This window comes from Eschrichtius robustus, chromosome 2 (genome assembly GCF_028021215.1).
Source record: "Eschrichtius robustus isolate mEscRob2 chromosome 2, mEscRob2.pri, whole genome shotgun sequence".
NCBI classification, from domain to species: domain Eukaryota; kingdom Metazoa; phylum Chordata; class Mammalia; order Artiodactyla; family Eschrichtiidae; genus Eschrichtius; species Eschrichtius robustus.
The window spans coordinates 101,837,331-101,856,086 of NC_090825.1; the positions used below are offsets into that span (position 1 = coordinate 101,837,331).

Genomic DNA, 18,756 nt, shown 5'->3' on the forward strand with positions numbered 1-18,756 from the left:
TGTCCTCCCATTTAAATTGAACCTCAGGTTCTAAGGTAAAAAAAATTTTTAAATGAAGTCAGTTATTTTTTAGGGTTAATTATGGTAGTTGTTGCAAGGGTGATTATAGAAACTAAATATTTCTATTGAGATAGAGAAAAATACAATTTTTTAAAAAATTAATTTTTATTGGAGTATAGTCGTTTTACAATGTTGTATCAGTTTCTACCATACAACAAAGCGAATCAGCTATATGTACAAATATATCCCCTCTTTTTTGGATTTCCTTCCCATTTAGTTCACCACAGAAAAATATAAATTCTTTGAAGCTTCTTGTGATTATACTTCCTTGGTCTTATAACCCAGTTTTGAGTAATTATATCCCAAGCTCAGAATTGTTCTGTAAAATAAATATATCAAATTCTAATTCTTTTGAGGACATAGAAGTAGTATTATTTTCCCCCTCTAAACTATTATTTTAACCTAAAAAGAAATACGATGTGTTACAATAAAATGAGATAAAACTGAAATGACGTGGAAATTTATTTTCAAGTTGGATTGTGCCTCAGTTAATATTTTAAACATTGAGTACCGTGGCATTTATGTTTTTAATTAAAAATAATTGTATAGAGTTTTTTTCAGAATTTGTTATTATTTGGCTCTCTTAGTATTTAAGATAATGGGGAAAAATACAGAAAAATTTTTAATTTTTCTAGTAATTCTTTTTTGTAGCTGTGTGTCCGCCACTATTCTTAGCCTTTGTTATGTGCCTTATTTTTCTCATTCCTAGCACAGCCTATTATTCTCTTTTTACACATGAAAAAATGAACTTGGAAATATTAAGCAATTTGCTCAAAGTCACCCACAACTCAAAGTCACACAGCTGAGATTTGATTCCTATTCTGCCCAATTCCATTGAACACACAACACCCAAGGGATGAAAATTCTCTGTCATTTTCTTCTGTAATTAGTTTTTCAGAAATATTGAAGTAAAGGGAAATTTGTTTTGGAAAGGAAAACTCAAACCCACCAGTAAAAAGCAATGATAATTGGTGCTATTTATTGAGCACTTACTATGTGTCAGGCACTTATATGGATCATCTCATTTCATCCTAACCAAACCCTTTTGAAGTTGCACTAACATCTTCCTCGTCTTACAAATGAGATAAGTGTTTTGCCCAAGATGACACAGCTCCTAATTGCTGAATCCAAGATTCAGACCCAGGCTGTCTGATTCTATTCCATGACTGTATCTACTTTTCACTGAAATCTGAATGTATCCATTACATATTTGCATAATTGAATTCACTTTCAATTACATGGAATTAAAAAATATATAACTGTTGAAGAGTTTATTTTTGACTTAGGTATACTCGACAGCTTGGAAGGTATGAATTATAATTAAATTGGCACAGATCTAATGAAAAAGTATGTGACTTAAGGTTGTTATTCTCCCCCCCCCCCCTTATTGGACATCAAAATATTTTTATGTGTACTCGAAATGGTTGTTATAGCTTTTATCCTTCCGAGTTCCAGCAACCAAGTACTTATATTTAAGACATATTTACATAGTCATCAATTCATAGGATCATGGAAGTTGAGCTGGAGGATCCCGAAAATCATCTAATTTAACATCCATACTTCACATTGGAGGACTTGAAAAGTCAGGTTAAGTGACTTATCTACATCACAAAGTTAGTACTGGCCAGGTCAGAATTAGAACCCAGGATTCCTATTTTGTAGCTCATCTACCAATGAATTAATTAGGAAATATAAAGGCATAAGGCCGAAGAAGGTAAATAATGCCTTAATTTAGAAAAACTTTACAGTTTACAAAGCAAGCAGTTCTATAGGGTGGGCTGATTTAGTGTGACTATATACTTTCTTTTTAGTAGGAAAAAATGGTGGCATCAAAGGGTTTGATCAAAGTTGAAAGGGAATGCTTTGGAGTATTAATAACCATTGACTCACTAAATCCAGAATGCTTAACGTCCACCGAGCTGAAACACTGAGCCATCCAGTGTAATCTGGCCCACTCACGTGATCTCTAAGCTAAAAATATGTCTTATGAAATAAACCAACCAAAGGTTTACTATTCCAGTTTACTTTTCTAATGGTCATGAAAATGTGGTCAGAGTTTTAGACAAAACCAATACAACAAAACACAATTGTAATCAAATACAAAATGATCCAGTAAAGGGATCACGGAAAGCTCAGAGTCCCTAGCTTCAGAGAAGAGGAAATGAGAATGAGATCAGATAATTCAGAGACCCAAAGAAGCTTATCAGTCCTTAAAGAGAACCTCACCAAAAGTACATAAAACACTTCAAGGATTCTAGCTCATCCACAGATGGTCTCATTTCCATTTCTTCATTCAGTACTTTCTCCTATCTGAATGTGTAGAATCTGGCAGTAGTTTCGTGTGTGTGTGTGTGTGTGTAAACACACCCCCTTTGAGAATCCACTAAATCTACAGAACTTCTTCCCAGAAGATTACCCATATGCACATATGTCATTTTCTTGAGATTCAAGGTATTTGTAGCCTTGCCTGAAACCTCGCTATGGACCCCGGTGTGAGAGATCTCTTTCCATTCTTTCCTTTCAGCCCACAGATGCTTCCTGTGGAAAGAAAGGAATCCTAAGTCTTGTCTAAAAGTTAGGAAGCATGCGTGTTCTAACAATGTGATAACTAGGTGTTGGTTTTCTTTGGGTGTTGACATTAGTCACACCTCCGCTAGCCAGAGATTTGCAAACCTTGTGCCTCAGACGTTCAGGTTTACTACTTTTCTTGGTTGGATTTCTGGGGAATCATGCCTTGAGGACTTGACTGCAGATCCAGGAACACAGGACTGTCTCTCTGTGGGAAAATACCATGTCGGCTACACACTGGCCAGCCCTCTGGCCTGACTGTGTAAAAGGAGCTTTATTAACAAGCCCTAACCAGGGCTGTTTAGAGACCTGGGCAACTTCCAGTTTTTGAGGTCCTTGATATATGGAAAAATGAAAAAATGCCGAAACAGGGTTACAAAAACAGTGGTATACTTTAAATGTTTATCTTTAACAACTTAATGCTTTTAATACCAGAAACATATAATTGAGCTATTCATAAGTTAATTACAGGATTCATAAAAATGTTAATTTATGGTTTACTTCAGGCAGTGTGGTCTGGTCAAAGGACCCAAGTTCAGAGTTTGCAAAGGCTGCCTTCTTTTAATCCTGTCAGTCTGTCTCCTGATTGTAGGTATAACCTCATTTGGAAATGACTTCAAAGGTCTAAATTTGAGGCTCTTTATGTAAGTGAGGCTGAGTGGCACTGCCGGCACCCCCTGGAGAAGATCTGCAGAAAATGCTTCTGCAGGAGGAGCTGGGGTTGCCCAGAGTCCCTGACCTTCTCCTCCAGGCCCCCAACACTTCCAAAGATACCTGTGTCCTTGACCTGGAGCTGTAGCAGTACAGTCAGTGGCCTCACCCTGCACCTCTACTGAGGACCAAAACGGACCATCTATCTGTGCAATAGAAGGGTCCCAGGGATGGTCATTTGTCCTCCCCAGGATGACCTCAGCCCTTATTATGGTACTTCAAATTCCTTTCAAAAGGCAGACCCCCTTTCAAGCCTCACTTGAAGATAAAGCTCTAAATGCAAAAATTCTTTCCAGGAGCAGCATGTTGACCTACACTCAAAACTGGGTGTAAGTCTCAGTTACTGGGAGCCTGATGAGGGCAAGCACTGGGCCCAGAAGAGAGGGCTGGAAGGATGATGGAAGGTAGAAAATGAGCCACCTAAAGAGAAGACTAGGGATAGTAACAGTGACCCACAGCAGGGGGCAGATTTGGCGGGGGTGGGGTGGGGGGATGAGAGGGGACAACTGCAGAGAGGCAGGTATGTGCCAGGCTCTGGCCTTGCCGTTGACTGAAGTCTCCATCCAGCTGCTTTGCAGTGACCTCTGCTCTGCAGAGACAATTGAACATTTTTAAAGGAACTTAAATGTTCTTACCAAAAAAAAAAAAAAAAAAAAAAAAAAAGAATAAGTCTGTGAAGTCTGTGAAGTGATGGATGTGTTAAGTAACTAGAAGGGGAGGAAATCCTTTTACAGTGTATATCAAATTATCACCATGTACACTTTAAATGTCTTACAATTTTATTTGTCAGTTATACTTCAGTAAAACTGAAATTTAAAAAAGGAACAAAGAACTAGGGGGGAAATAATAAAAGTACTGTTAATTTTAATTAGTAGGGAAAAGTACACTTTTTCGGCAATGTTGCATTCCTTAAAATTTTCCCAGTTGGATATTCAATTCTGCCTTAGATGTGTTGGCCTGCCCAGAGGGCAGAGAGACATGGTCCAGCCTTTAGTGCTTGGGTACCTAGAAGGCACCTTATCCTATCACCTGTATCCTTCTGACTCTCCATTCATTCATTTATCTACCCAGCCACCCACCCATCCACCCACCCATCCACCCTCCCACCCACCCATCCACCCTCCCATCCATCCACCCACCCATCCACCCACCCATCCACCCATTCACCCACCCATCCACCCTCCCATCCATCCACCCACCCATCCACCCACCCATCCACCCATTCACCCACCCATTCACCCACCCATCCACCCTCCCATCCATCCACCCACCCATCCACCCACCCATCCACCCATTCACCCACCCGTCCACCTTCCCATCCCCCCTCCCATCCACCTTCCCATCCCCCCTCCCATCCACCTTCCCATCCCCCCTCCCATCCACCTTCCCATCCCCCCTCCCATCCACCTTCCCATCCACCCTCCCATCCACCCATCCACCCTCCTATCCATCCACCCTCCCATCCACCCACCCACCCATCCACCCATCCATCCACCCACCCATCCACCCATTCACCCACCCATCCACCCACCCACTCATCCATCCATCCACCCACTAAACCAACTAACCAACAGACATTTATTGAACACCAAGCACTACAGTATGCTGAGCTCTCTGTTAACCGTTAGGGAAACTATAGCAAACAAGACATTTTACCTTTGCCCTCATTGAGGTTATAGTCTGGCAGATTTTAATTAAATGTTTGTTTAATGCTGCCTTCACAGTCTACAATTTGTTTAAATAGCTAGCTTTAACTCTTTAAGTCCCGATGTCCTTTTTACAGAATTGTAATGGATTACCCTTCCTACACACCTAGGAACCCCATTCTAGACAAATGTTCAAAGATTGGATGGGAAAATCTACAGATGGTCATGCCAGAATAAATGTCTTCTGATTTGTTTAAGTGTGTATCTCTCCTATTGAACTGTAAATTGCTTGAGGGTAGGGACCGGGTCTTAAGTTTTTAATGCCCTGCACTAAGCACGGTGGCTGGCACATAGTAGCTGCTTTCTAAATGTTTGTTGAAAGAATGCTGTCTGGGAAGTCAGAAGTCTCCATTCAAGGCTCACCATTACTGCCATGACCCTCTGTCCTTGCTGCCTCGTCTCCTGGATCTTGATGGGGAGGAGATCTATGGCAAACCGATGTGTTCATTCAGTCCTCTGCACAACTGTGCAAACCTTCCTTCAAGAAGAATGGTTCTGAGAAGCCAAATTTCATCCCTCTCCCATGTTTGTTGCTCCAGGACAAACTTGGAATTTCACTTGGTTTTGCCTGTAAGCAGTTATCTTGGGAGGACAGCAAGCTCAGAGGGCTCTCCCTTGAGACCACCTGGTTTAGGCCTGCTTTAGCCTCCACACTCTCACTTTCTTGAGCACCCTGAATCTAGGATTTATTTTGTTTCTTCCATTCTCCTGTGATCCAAGGCATGATGGTGTAAATTGGGAATTGAGGGCATGCTTGGTACTGTCCCAACTTGTTGTAAGGAATGTCTCCTAAATTATTTAAGATCTGAAAATATGTTTTCTACGCTCGACAGATGGTCACTTTCCCCTTAATAAAGCGTGTCTGACAATCACACTTTATTGGTGTGGTTAGGAAAAGAATGTCGTAGACTTGAGAAAACATAATAATTTAGAGAGTGACACATTGCAGTGAAGAAATAAAGCTGTAGACTACTTTGAAAAGAAGTTAAAACCATAGGAAACCATGATTTCATTGGAACAAACGTTCTGTGTCTTCAGAAAGTTCTTACTAAAAAAAGGAGGGTGACCTCTAGGGCATGGTGTGTGTGTGTCTACACATACATGGAAGTAGCCTCGCTCTGATTTTTTAGGGACATTCTCTTTGCAAACATTCCCCACTTAGTACCTTGTAAGTTTTTTAATATTATCACTAACATAGCAGTTTGCACCTAGGCTTTGGTCCAAGCTGCTTCTTGGAAATCATAGCTACCATGCTGAAGTATAAAATCGCTAATCATTTTCATCAAGGTCTAAAGGTCTGTATAGTATCATACCCCGTGGAATTTATAAACCAGTAATTTCTACTACAGTAAGGGTTAAATAGTACCCCATGAGATACAGTGCATGAACCATATGGAGAATTCAAGTGCTTACCACAATGCACTCACTCTACTGTGTTCTTTCGTAGCTTTCAAGTGTGGAACTATTTGCTACACTATCATAGATAATGTGCAAATCCCAGCAGTTCACACTGGTAATATTTCTAGGATTATTTTAACAAAATAATGGTCCCCTTTCCTATTTGGTAGAAAACTAAGGCTTTGTTTTTCCAACTGTAGGAGTATGTTCATTCAAATTTCCCTGTGGTTTAATTTTCCAAAACTGATGCTTTCTCACAAGGAGCACGTTGTTGTTTAATTTTTTCAAAACCCACCTCTCACTGATTTGAGAAAGGATGGAGCGTAGCTGTGCGTGTTCACTAGTCGGAGTCTGAGATCAGTCATAAGGCGGGATTCTCTGATGCTCAGTGCTGAGATCTGGTTCCACAGATCCCTTTCCACCTCAGCCAAAGTGCAAATGAGAGAAGATCAAGAAGGGCCAGAATGGGAGGGTGGCTGGAAGCTGTGGTGTTTCGCTCGTTCATCTCAGTAGATAGAGGAAAACGTGGTAATACTGTGAGCTGCCCTTTGTTTATAATACATACAGTTCGTGGCAGCAGTCTTTATAAGCCCCAGTGGCATTTAACAAATATGAGAAGATACAGGCTTTCTTGATTACTTAGATCTGAATGTTTATTCAAGCTTTCATGAGAGTTTTTCTTCATTTACACAGAGCTCTCTCCACTGAACAAATGTCCATTTTTAAGTGTGGACCCAGTACATATGAAACAAGTTTTCACAGGATTCAAATTCATTTCATTTGGTCAGGACTTCTTGCTGGTTACTTTAATTAAAACTGGATTTTTTAAAAAAAGAGTAAAAGCAGTCTTTGAATGGGTGGCTTACATCAAAGATTTTACAGTTTGTGAAAGACATTAGTGCTGATACAAAAAAAAAAAAGGAAAGAAATGAAAGATAAATTGCTGCATGAAAATATTTCCAAGGCTGTTCTTAGCAATATAGGATTAGTGGTATTTTCCTTTTCAGTGTAGATGTTGTATGGATACTGGAGACAGTTGTGCACTGTGGGTATTACTGCTGTGACAGAGGAGAGGGGAAAAGATAAGTTTGCAACCGAGCCTGCAGATGGCACCAAGCCAGTGCCCTGAAAAATGGCAAATGTGTCACAGCTCACAGCTGGATGCAGAAATATTTCTCTTTAATTTGGATGGATAAAACTTTTTTCACAGCAGGGCACTCTAAAAAGAGGACAACATCAAAGAGGGTGGGTCTCCCCAGTCAGGCATCAGCGGGCTCCAAGATGGAGCAAAATGAATGAACTGTCAGGACTTTTTCAGCATATATGCTTCTGCCAAGTGAAAAGTTAAAGGTTCAGAGGCTTGTTCGGATCACAGACAAAGTCCTGATAATGCAGGCCTGATCCCCAAAGTCTTCCCTCTGATCAACAGACAGAGGATGTCTGAAGAAGAATCTGGATTGATGGATGGCAGACTTTGTATGGATGACCACCGCCATCCTCGGAGATAAAGGGATTCACCAAATGCTCAGAGGCTCTCGGGAGCTCCCGATCTCCATGCTGGAATCCTTAGTCACCCACTCTCCTCTGCCAGCCTGCAGCCTCACAGCTGCTACCCCACAGTGTGACCAAAACACCCATCTCATCTCTTCCCACGCCTGGCTCTCTGAGGCAGGCTTCACGGATACCACCACCGGTGTTTTACGGTTTATTGACACTTTTCAACTGTTTTTCTGATTACCATATTTCAGTCTTGACTTATGTGTTAGTATTATCTGCAAAGTCAACATAAACCTCTAATGATTTTCTAATATTTCTGGAACTTGATGAATGTGAATTGACAAAGTACAGTATATAGCTTTATATCGGCATTACTGAAAATACGGCAACGGTGTATATAACCATTACTCATTTCTTGACCTTTGAAGCCTCAACTCAAAACCTTGGCATTCCAGATATTCCAAAATACTCCAAACCAAAATGAGAGGGAAGAGTTTTCTTATGAAAAATAACAACAAAATAAGTTAATTCTAATGGAGGGAGAAATTTTTGAAATGAAAAAACATGTATAGTATTATATATTTGAGAAAAAAGTGGAAAAACTGAACACAAATAAATCTGGCCACACTAACGAGTATTTGCTTTAATGAAGGAACTTTCATTTTAGAATATGCATCTTCATCCACAGACTTACGCTTTGGCTGTTTTTTTGGTGGTCTTGGTCATTATGACACATTGCCAGTGGAAGGAGAGTGGGTTTTACAGAGTGGGGGAGTGGTGTCTTTGTCCATTGCATGGTTGCTTTGTGTAAATTTGACTAAGAGGTTAAGTAATTCTCACTAAATTTTCATTTGCTCTGAAAATAGGAGTTTGATAATGACATTATTAATCATTATGGACATTTTCATGGCCCTCAGTCCTTCCTTTGAAGAGTTTCAGGTGCTTTTAATGAAAAAGCTCGGCTAGTTCTCTCTGATAAGACAAATGGGATGTGATAAAAACAACAGTCACATGGTGGCCCATGATTCAGGAGGGTTTCATCCTTGTCACACTCACAGACCCACTATATGACTGTGGGCAAGTCATTTCACCTTTCTCAGCCCAAAGTTTCTGATCTGTAAAATGGAATAAATGTTCCAGCCTACCTTCTAGGTCAGTTGTAAGGATCAATTAAGCTTGGGAAAGTATTTTATAAACTAAAATCTCGCTCAGATGTGTATGACCTGGTTATTAGCTCCTGTTCTTTCTTTGTGTTAAGGTGGAGGCAGATGCTTCACTCTTTTTTTTTTTTTTGGTGGAGCCACACAGCTTGCAGGATCTTAGTTCCCTGACCAGGGATCAGACCCGTACCCTCGGCAGTGAAAACACAGAGTCCTAACCACCGGACCGCCAGGGAGTTCCTGCTTAACTCATTTCTAAAGTATTGTTTTGTGGTCTCTCTTCTCAAGGTTTGACTTAGCTTGAGTTGAAAGTCTACAAGAAAAGCTTTTAGGAGACCACAGTGGTGTGGTTCTTGCTGTCTTCCTCTCTAGATTGGGAAGCAGTGCCCAGAAACCATGGCTGGCAGTGCTCCCTGTCGACCTGATGCTCAAGGCTGCCATCCACAAATGTCCCCTGCTCCTCACCCAGGTGCATTTGACTGCACAGACAGCTCACCTACCTTGACCATGTTCAGTGCTCATGTAGACATGAGGCACTGTGAGTTGGAGCCTCCTCTGGCCAGAAATGTCAGTGTCTTCAGAGGTCAAGCAGTCCTACATGGTAGGGGATGTTCAGTAAGAGGGCTGAAGCCACAGTTAATTAAAATGCTTGTAACAACCTGTTAGTTACAGAGATACTCCAGGAATGCTCTTAAAGGTGTGGTGGGTGCCTGTGTCTTTTGGGTTACATGTTTGTAACACTGTGTTAACTTTAAGAAATGGAAAATGTAGAACTGAAGAAATGCTTCCTTACTGTTTTCTAGATAGTATTCACATTCATCCAGCATTTTTTATATTTTGTTTTCTTTTTGGATAGACTCATTGGGGGGGCAAAAACATAAACTAGAACGACTGGTTTATTCCTATACCCCCTTTATGTTATTCCCAATTTTTCCTTCTCTCTCTTTGAACAAAAGTTGATTTCCTGGTATGTACAAAGCTTTGTGTAAGGTACCGATGGTTAAAATCTTAAAATATTTAAAATGCATTCCTGCCCTCAATGAGCTTGTAATGTCCCGGTCTTGTAATCTTAGCAGTAATGAGTTTGCAAATGCCACATGTATTATCTTGTGGTCAGTGTCCACGAGCAGGTTAGTAGATGAAGTCCAGGCTGACATTTCCCATCTAATTATAGTGATGGCCTAAGGATAGCTAATGCTTTTTGGACTCTTACCGTGTGCCCAGCGCTGATTTAAGTCCTTTACATATACTAGCTCATTTGATTTTCATATCAGCCCTTTGACTGGGACTGTCATTAACACCCTTTTTTTCAAAGAAGGTCTCAGCTTCCTCAGGAGGTTAAGTAACTGCCCAAAGTCACTTGGCCATCCGAGGTGAAGCTATGATTGTAACTCACACACATTGGAGCTGACACCCACACGCGTGCTCTTAACCTCTGCCCTCTACCCTCTCCAGTTCCTCCTGACTGGGGTGGCTCCTATTGCATGTTTTCATTGGTAATACTTTAGAAATTCTCCTCTAACAACCATACGATTAAAAGTAAAATATTTTATTGAGCAACAAAGGTATTGTGTTTTTTAACTTTTCAGTCCAAACAGTCAAGAATTATTCTTTTGTGTAAACAGTTGTATAACAAAATATTGCACCTCTATCTTCTGATACAAAGGAATCTCACAGTAAAACATTTTTATCCATCTTGCCAAACAGTATAGTTTTCAATTCAGTTTCTCAAATGACTAATACACTTGATTATTGAAGCCCTTGTTTTCTGAATTTTACAGAAAGATGGGGTCGTCTAAAGGTAGTGTGTAGAGAATAGGTGGAGGAGATCTGAGAAACCCTCTTTGTATCTGTTCTTCCCTGGATCTTCCATGTGCTGTGAAGGGACTTAAAACAGTGCTGGGTTCTCAGGTCTAAACTGGAAAACTCCCCAAGACCTCTTCTTGACCCATTTCTATGGTAATTGTTTATTACATTTTAATCATCATATGAAAACCACCTTTGCATTTCATAGAATTGAAAGAAGTTAGGTTCAAAAAGGATGTAATATTTTCTTTAAAAAGCCCTGGTTGTCAGCGCTTAGAATGAAGTTTTAATTGCATTTAGTGGCGATTTCTTCTCAAGCTTTGAATAAAATCTGAGATCTTTAAGAAGCTATAGAATTATTGTGAGGATTCATTTCAGTTCACTTCAGCATGTTTTGAGTTCCGCCAACGTGTTAGGCCTTGTGTTAGATGTTTGGACATAAAATATGCACCCTCACCTCGAATTTTGGGGGAAAACTGAAGGAGACTGGTGTTTCAGCACATGACCAAATGCTGCTGCTTGGGCCTAGGCACGGGGACATGCCACAGTGTGGAATCATAGGAGAGGGAGCCTGAGATGTCTCCCTACTCTCTGAAAATTGGCTAATACTATCAAATAAAACCTTTGGACATTTTCTATTTCCTTTTTTCCATGCCAAAATTCAGAGACCCCAGTTCTGGGAGCAGCAGATTAATGTTTAAGTTATAATTCAAGTTCCTTTTGTTTAAGGTCCGTGGCTCTCTTTAGAGTATCTGTAGGATTAAATGAGGTGTGAGGAGGCCTCATTCTGCCATTGACTAGAGTCTCAGTTTGTCTAAGTCACTCACTTTTGGAGACCCCTTTTCCTTATGTATATAGTCGTCCCTTGGTATCTGTAGGGGATCAGTTCCAGGACCCACCACGGATACCCCATTCTGTGGATGCTCAAGTCCCCTGTATCGGGGGTCCCCAACCCCTGGGCCACAGACCGCTACTGGTCTGTGGCCTGTTAGGAACCGGGCCGCGCAGCAGGAAGTGAGTGGTGGGTGAGCGAGCGAGCGAGCTTCATCCGTATTTACAGCTGCACCCCATCGCTCGCATTACCGCCTGAGCTCCGCCTCCTGTCAGATCAGTGGTGGCGTTAGATTCTCAGAGGAGCACGAACCCTACTGTGAACTGCGCATGCGAGGGATCTAGGTTGCACGCTCCTTAAGAGAATCTAATGCCTGATGATCTGAGGTAGAGCTGAGGCTGGGCGCTGGGGAGCAGCTGCAAATACAGATTATCATTAGCAGAGAGGTTTGACTGCACAGAGACCATAATAAATCAATTGCTTGCAGACTCATATCAAAACTCTATCAGTGAGTGGCAAGTGAAAACAAACTCAGGGCTCCCACTGATTCTGCATGTGAGTGAGTAGTTATGGTGAGTTGTATAATTATTTCATTATATATTACACTGTAATAATAATAGAAACAAAGTGCACAATTCATGTAATGCGCTTGAATCATCCCGAAACCATTCCCACCCCCTATCCCGGTCCGTGGAAAAATTGTCTTCTATGAAACTGGTCCCGGTGCCAAAAAGGTTGGGGACCGCTGCCCTGTATAAGCCAGCATGGTGCATTCGGCCCTCTGCCCTTGTGTCTGTGTGCCCTCCGCGATTGGCTGAATACGTGGATGCGGAACTTGCACGAGAACCAAGGACTGACTGCAAACTGATCAGGTTAGAACAGGCCATCTCTGAGATTTCTTCCAAATCTCATTTCCCTGGCCTCTAAACTTAGCCAAGGTACTCAGCTGTCTAGCAGAGTTGGTGACTGAAGCCTATCTAGTGGAGGAAGTGCTCTGCCTGTGATTTTTCAAACAGGGTCCCCGCTTCACTGTGGGCCCTTGGTGATGTCCCAGTGACTGCGGCAGACAGCAAAGGTGAGGTTCGCTGAGCTGGTGGGGTGCTTCCTGGTGGACTTGCTTTTTATCTGTTCTTATAGTAGACCACAGCAACTTTTATCTGTTTTTATAGTGTAATTACATTTATGACTTCTTTGACTTAAAACGGACCCCTTGCTTAAAAAGATTATTGAAAGCCTCTTCTGGTAAAAATAAAAGAAATTAACTCTCTTCTCTGCACTCCCACTCCCTGGAAAACTACAGCACAGATGCTTGGATCTTGGTCAGATGATGGCTTCTGGGCAGCACCCAAGGGATCAATGTTTGCAGTGTTTCCAGGCTATCAGTTCAAACAGGTTTTCTTGAAAGTGCCCGCAGTGGTAGCAGACTGATTTTCACAGGGTAGCAATAATTCCTTTACAGCTGGAATTACCAACTTAAATGCTTTATGAGGCCAAGCAGCTAAGTAAATGAGTGAAGTAAGGAACACTTAAGGATAGGGAGTAGTAGGGAGTATGGAGAAGGAGAAAAGCCCATGGCTAATCTAAAGGGGCCACTTTGAAGGGGCCTCAGTTTCTGTGGATTAGTGCCAGAGATTGGGGACCCATCTTCTGATTTTTTTTTTCTCAAGAAAAATTAGAAATTAGATAAAATTTCCAAAATTTTAAAACACCGGAGAGAAAACAAAATTGGTCAATTACGTGAATTCAGCCGGAGGGCCACCAGTTTGCAAATGTTGCTTTAGAGAAACAGATTGCTCAGAGCCACCAATATACACAAATTCTTATCATTCAGAAGATGGTTTTCTTGCTATTATGTTAAAATGGGCCCAAGTCAGTCACTGGCTTACATTGTTTCTATGATTATTATTATTGTTAATGTTAGTTGGCAGCATTCATAAATGACAAAGCTGTGGACAAGCCACTCACGACCAGTGTTTTTAGGACGCAACACTGGTGCAGTTTTTACTCATGTTGTTCTCATTTAAAATAGATTCTTGTTCTAGGAAAATAAGATCATAGGAGAGAATGCAGTTTCCTGATCTTCAGGATTGCATGAAATGCCTTTCACATGGTGGTTTTCAGTTAATCTATGCGTGGTTTATAATGAGCGACAATTTGTGTGATCATTATCTCAACCACATGTGTGGCATTTAAGTAAATATTATTGGGTTGAAAACTATAAAAATTTCCTTAAAAAGGTAAGAACGAGCTCTCCCCCTTACTTATCTTTCTACTCCCGCTGATACAGGATAAAAGAAAAAGTACAGACCAAAACCAGTGGTTTTAAAATAGCAACAAAACAATCAGGAAGGAAATCAGTGGCTGATAATGTAGTGATACATATTACCAAGAGTTTCCCAGGAGGATAACACAGATACAGTTTTTAACCTTGGGTAAGATAGTAGGCTTCTGTATTTTAACAACACATGCAAAAATTGAAGTACAGAGAAATAAATGGCTAGGCTTTCTTTTCATTTATTTTTCTCTCTTTGATTTAAAAAAAAATCAGGAAAGTCCAAAGTATAATAATATATAAATGCCATATACAAGCCACCAAAAACGTGAGTGTTAACACTTTGCCATATTTGCTTCAGAATCTTTTTTTTTTTTTTTTTTTTTAAATGAAGCATTTCAGATACATGTGAGTTCCCTTTGTTTTCCTTCCATCCCTTTCTTTCCAAAGCCAGGACTCTGATGAAGTTATCATGAATCCTTCCTATGTGTCTGTTCAGAATTGTACTATATGTATAGATAGGCATATTGCTATATGTATATTATAATATACACTCTTATAAAAGATACTATTAGGGTGTTATTTTGTATATTTTGCAATGTTGACAAATGATATCATATACTTTAATCTGCAACCTGATTTTCTCAATCAACATTATGTTTTTGATGTTTATATCAACTAGATCTTAATGCAAACAGGTCTAGTTCATTCATTTTAAGTGTTTTGTACTTTTTTGTTGAATAAATAAACCACAATGAATTTATTCTTCTGATGATGGATATTTCTCTTATTTCTAATTATTTACTGTTATAAGCTGTGCTTCAGTGAATGCCCTTGAACTCATCTCCTTAGGCACATGTATCAGAGTTTCACTGGAGTAATTTCCTAGAAGTGAAATTGCTGAGTCACAGGAAATATGCATTGTCAACTTTATTTCAATATTGCCAAAATGTTCTCCAATGTGACTGTGCCATTTTATATTCCTTTTCAGCAATGCTAGGATTAGCTTTGTAAAACGAATATACTTTCTACAGCTTTGAGGGGTTACCATTACAAAATTTAACCCTTTTCCTACCAAGTATCCTGTGTGTTTCTTTACATGTGTTTCCCCTAGCTCCAGAGGGTCATTTGTTCAGCTTCCTTAGAAAAAACAGAGCAAATATTAAAACTTTGGTGGTTCATATTCATTCAGAATAAAGTGCACAGTTTCCAGCAAAACTGTGCTTGATTCAAGGGTTCTTTCAAGGAATTTTTTTCCTAATCTAAATTTAACTCTTACCTTCATTCTAACCATTTGAATGAATACAATTTCTGACCTTTTCGACATTTTCATCAGTCCTGAGGAGATTGTCTAAACACTTTATGCATGATTTTTGATATTTTTCTGCTTATTTTAAATCTTTTGAAAGGTAATGAAAACAAAATAACTCTTGGTCTTGGCATTAATACATCTCCTTAGATTCCTTAAAATTTTTAGACCTATTAGGTATCTAGCTTAAAATTACATTTTAGCGTCACACAAATGTAGATGTTAATGCGGCTTCCAAGAACAACTTGCCGACCTTGAAATTGTTGCAGCTGCTCTAGACTGAAATCTGCTGAAACATTTCCCCACTCGTGGTTCCTCCTCTCCTAGAAGGACTAATGTCAGCCCATCTGGATACAGGGACAGCGTTCTTGTATAGTTCGGATACATGCAGAATTTTATCGCCATCTTTAAAAAAATTTTTTTTTAACTAAGCTCTTAAATGGAAGCAAACTTGAGCTAATGATGGAGAGTAATAATAAGACTCAAATTAGGACCCAGAGCTTTTCTGAGAAGTCGTCTTTTAGTTCCTCTTTAGCGTGCACATGTGGGTATCTTGGTTTTCCCAATTTTATTCTACTTCTATTAGGAAAATGAACAGAAATAGGCATCACTGCCTTCTGGCCCATTGTTTCTCTTTCAAGAAACACAGTTTAAATGTTAACTCCTAACAGCAGAAGCCAGAAAGTGCTCCAGGATGGTCTTGAGCCAACTGCAAAGGCACGTGTTTTCGACCCACCTCCCTAAATAACTTAGGTTGGAGTTGCTGCCCGTATTAGCGTGATGGGCACCCTTGAGGAAATTTCACATGCTGTGAATATATGTTGTTATGACTTGACATTTTATGACATTTATGAAGCTTTTATTTTGGGGCGGGGGTTGAAAAACATATCATCAGATTCGTGTTTTGAAAGATCACTCTGGCTATACTTTAGAGACTAGGTTGGAAGGGCCTGAAGAAGCTGCAGGAAGATCAGTTAAGGGACTTTTGTAGTCCTTCAGGCAAGAGAGGAAACTGGTTTGGGCAGGATGGTGACAGTGGAGAGGGAGAGATGTTTAGGAGGCAGATTCAGCTGGATCTGGTGATAGCTGGGCTCTGGGGGGTTGAGGGAAAGAACAGTGTCAAGGTTGAAGGAGTTTCCTCAACTCTGGCTGGATGCACACTTGTGCGATCCAACTAGGTACATGGGATTTTCATCAGTTTCATGTGAAATCGTGTGGTATCGGTATCAGGCTGAAGCCAGGGAGGCTCAACCTCGTGCTATGCGCTCATTGTGTGATATTTGGGGAAAGCCTGACGAATAGCCATCTACTTTCCTCAAGGCGAGAGGAGTTTCACCAGGTAGGCAAAAATTGTAGGATTCCTGTAATCACAATATACTTAGTTTAAGGAGCCTATTGTTGAAACAGTGTGGGAGGAAACACTTGTTTTTTTTTTTTAACATCTTTATTGGAGTATAATTGTTTACAATGGTGTGTTAGTTTCTGCTTTATAACAAAGTGAATCAGCTATACGTATACATGAATGGATAAAGAAGGAAACACTTTTTTATACTCATTTTCAAGACTGACTGGCTAGTGTCTGGTGTTCAAATGAGCCAACGCTCAAGACAGCACCCACGACTACATACAGACGTTAGAGAGTTTTACTTGCTGTTGAGGACATTAGCTACAAGCACAAAGGAGAACGGCGCTTCTCCAAATGTGTCATTATTTTCACTAGCACCTGTCATGGGTGGTTTGTTCATGGGGGAAGGACAGGGCAGGGGGCTGGATCATCAACATTTTGAGCTCCATTATAGATAAACAGTGGCATTCAAAGAACTGATGGCTTTGTTCAGTGTCGCGTGGGTGGTCAACAGCAGACTCAGGGTTGAGACTTTGAGCCTTTGAACCAGTTTCCTAAAACGAAAACAAAGGCAACAACAACGAAATAAGTACAGTGTAATAACCTAACCTAAATATGAAATCTGTCATTAGGTTGCTCGCAGAGCAGATGCATCCACTGCATGAAATGTTTCCATTCCCTGCCATCATCCCCGAACTAGGAATTTAAAGTCATTAATCTTAAATATAATATAATCCAGGAATCTCTTCATTCTTCTCAGGCTACATTGACTATCAGCTGTGATCACTCTGGCCTGCTACCCAGTTATAACTTCTCCAACAATTGTATTGGTTAGATTGGTGTCTCTCTTCTGTTTCTGAGGGTTAGTGGAAAGATTGGGGGTGAAGACAAATGAGTTCAAGGAAAGCCAAAAAAAAGAAAAAAATCAGCTATTTTAAAATGACTGGTGATGATAAAAAGAACTGTCATCACTAAGCCCTTTGGCCTCCAGAATAGAAATACTGAGCTAAATTAATATGAATGACCCTACTAATTTTAGGGCCGAAATGTAACCAGTGAGCCTCTCTGTGAGACTTATCTCTGTGTCTACTTGGAAAGGAAAAGTGGAAAGGCTGATTAGCAAAGGTAAAACATATTTTCTCAGGATGCTCTGGGGAACAGAATCTTACTGCTGATTTTATTTGAAAAGGTCCAATTTTGCCATGGTCCTTCTGAGAACTGTACCCCTTGCTTCCTGGCTGCCCCCAGGGCTGAAGATGACCTTTGAGAATTGCCGTACATATATAACCCCAGATCTCCCACTCCTCTAGATACCACAGCCTTCAAGGTACCCAGGGCTGACCTGGTTTCTGGAAGTGAGAGCCGATTGTCTCTGCTGTCAGCACTGACTCCGCATGTCCTAGGCTGGCTAGTTGTTTCGCAGAAGACTTTTCGTCCCACACTTATTGCCTGGTTTGAAGCAGATTTCATTTCCTTGAATGTGATCTTGACAGAAAATCTGCTTCAGGTGACCTAAGGCAATAATCCTTAGACCAACCTTAGCTAAGACATTAAAAATCCATAGGAAACAGTTATTATTATTTTTTCTTTCCCTTTGTGAGGGTCTCTCTTTTTTCATGACTCCTCTCCTAATAGTTTCAGGTCCTGACAGCTGAAGTCCTACACCTTCTGCGAGGTGAGAGTCCGTTTATTTCATCTGAATCAGAGTCTGTTTTATCAGTGTGATACAGCTCTACAACGCTCCAACCTCTGCTAGGTGTCACCCAGCTTGTTAAGCAGACGGTCCCTGCCTCCCGAATGCCTTCGAACAGTTACGCGTTTGAGAGCAGGGCCTCTCATGTGGATGTTCCAGCCATGTCAGCGTGGCCTCGCCTCTCAGCTTGCTTTGTTTACCCAGCAGCTCATTACTTAAGAGTAGCCTGTCAAAAGAGGTTAAATATTCTTTGGGAAACATGGTCACTCACATCCTTGAGATGCCACAAATATATTTAATAAAGGGAAGATTGGCTTGATAAGAAAAACGTGATTAACTTGCATCACCAGAAAATGTTTTTCTTCTGTTATTCCAGCTGAGCTTCCACAAGCATTCAGA

At 40.5% G+C, this 18,756-nt stretch overlaps 1 protein-coding gene across 1 annotated transcript in view; it reads left to right on the top strand.

Annotated features, from left to right (window-relative positions):
• Positions 1-18,756, top strand: part of PRDM6 (PR/SET domain 6) — a 98,032-nt gene that overhangs the window by 47,696 nt on the left and 31,580 nt on the right. The window lies entirely within an intron of this gene.